This window comes from Pteropus alecto, unplaced genomic scaffold, assembly GCF_000325575.1.
Source record: "Pteropus alecto unplaced genomic scaffold, ASM32557v1 scaffold226, whole genome shotgun sequence".
Lineage (NCBI taxonomy): Eukaryota > Metazoa > Chordata > Mammalia > Chiroptera > Pteropodidae > Pteropus > Pteropus alecto.
The window spans coordinates 1,084,845-1,086,835 of record NW_006440132.1 but is presented as its reverse complement, the minus strand read 5'-3'; the positions used below and the strand labels follow the sequence as shown (position 1 = coordinate 1,086,835).

Sequence of the window (1,991 nt, the reverse complement as noted above, 5' to 3'; positions counted from 1 at the left end):
AAGAGCGTGCTTCGAGGCACGCAAGTTCAAAGCCAGACGGCCAGCATCGGAAGCTTGGGAGCTTGGCGACAGCATTTCGCTGGTCCCTCAGGTCGTCCTCTGACTCAGCCGCCAAAGAGCGTGTCCGAGCCCGAGCGGGAGGCTTCTGCCGCTTCGCCTTAGCGACAGGAGATGCGCTCAAGAGCGACAGCCGCAGGAAACCACGCCCAGTGCAGGCTTCGCACACTCTAGAAGCCTCGGGGCCAATGCGTCCCGCGCCTTCGCGCGCCAGCAACTGAGGCGGCACAGGCGGAGGGAAGCCCCGCCCCGCCCCCTACGGCTCCGGAAAGGGGCGTGGCCTCGTCAGGCTCCGCCCACGTAGCGCGCGCGGGCCCACAGCAACCGGCACAACACAACAAAATGGCTGCCGCGCAGCTGGGCACCTGAAGCGAACGAGGGTCGCGTCTCCACCCCGGCCTCGTCCCGCAGGCCCGCTCCCCTTGGCTTCTCAGCGGTGAGTGCCAGACCTGGTCGAAGGCATTCTCCAGCATCCGGACGGAACGGTGGGGGCCGGCGGCAAAGGCGGGAAGGCCTGGGCCAGCTCGAGGTGGATTCGGGGCGGGGGCGTGTGCCTGGGATTTGGGATTGGATGGGAAGGAGGGGTGGGCCCGGAACGGGCGTGGGGAGGAGGATGAATGAGGGAGGTTTGGATGAGAAGGGAAGCGGTCAGAGTTGGCGTTGCGGGGGCATTTAAGGAAAGAGGACTAGAGTGTCGGAAGGTGTGGACGTTGGGGTGTAGCGCCGAGAAGGGTGGGGGGTCCCGCCACCCAGAGGAGGAGGGAGGGGCTGGGGCGTGCCAGGTGTCAGTGGGGAATGACAGGGATAAAGGATGGTTTGGGTATCCTGACGAGTATCATGAGATCGGATGGCATACAGTATCTGGAGAAAAAACGAGTTAGGATATTGAGAAGAAATGTTAAAAGGACGGGATGGTTTAACATGAAAAAAATGAAAGAGAAAGTAAAGACATAAGTGCAATTTAAAGTGAACTGGACTATTGGAACAAGTCAGTTGTCATATTGTACTGTGTAACTGTGAAATAATACTTTTTAAAAACAAATATAGCATGTTTTTGTTCTCTTTAGTCACCTTAAGAAGCTGGATCATGAGTTCAGTGATGCTATTGTATTAAATTTTGTTTTTTCTTCAATAACTTTTATAATATATGTCATCTATTAACTACTGTCAGTGGCATTTATTTATAGTCTGTTTTGTGTAAAGCACCATACTAGGCCCTAAAGAGCAAATCAAACATGATCTGGACTCCAGAAAACTCAGCAATATGACATGGTAATGAAGACATGGGCTTTAGAATCAGATCAGATTTTACGTCTTGGCTTAACCAATTAGTTATGGGACTTCAAACAAATTATCTAACCCCTTAATCTTTAAAATGAGAGAAAATAACACCTGTTTCATAAGTTATTATATTTAATCCTTCTAATGCAATGATACATGGAAGAGCTTATCACAATATTTGGCACATGATAAAAGTTAACGATCAACCTGAGAAAATTAAAAAAAAAAAAATGGAGGTGAAATGATGGGTCTGATTTTCTTGTGAGACTTATAAATTAATTCTGAGAACAGGACCTAAAGAGGAATTTCAGAAATGTTTTGGACAAGATTAGTATTCCTGGAATGACTGTATAGTTGTTGAAAGGTATTACATCTACTAAATGTTGGTTAACTGATTGAATATATTAATGGCAGCTCTCTTTTACATATACTGTATATATTCCAACCATTTAAAAAATAAGTTTCTTCATAATCTTAGCTTGTGTTAATAATACCCGTGTACCTGTGAAGGTGTGCTATATATAAAAATATTCACACATCAAACCATTATAATATTTCTAAAACCAATTTATATGGCATTAAGATTTGAGCTATCCAAAATGTTTAGACTAAAAAGAACTTTTTAAAAAAATAATTCGTGTTTTGTCTACGTT

General features: G+C 46.2%; 1 protein-coding gene across 5 annotated transcripts in view; it reads left to right on the top strand.

Annotated features, from left to right (window-relative positions):
* Positions 1–338: 338 nt before the first annotated feature.
* The window catches only part of CNTRL (centriolin), a 73,752-nt gene continuing 72,099 nt past the window's right edge, over positions 339–1,991 (top strand). For 4 of the 5 annotated variants that reach the window (XR_003047863.1, XM_025050461.1, XM_006917073.3 and 1 more), the window contains exon 1: positions 339–493. The gene's annotated coding sequence lies outside the window, so the exon portion shown is untranslated. Of the gene's footprint in view, positions 543–1,991 lie in introns of all 5 variants that reach the window. The other variant, XM_015593352.2, reaches the window with a different exon arrangement.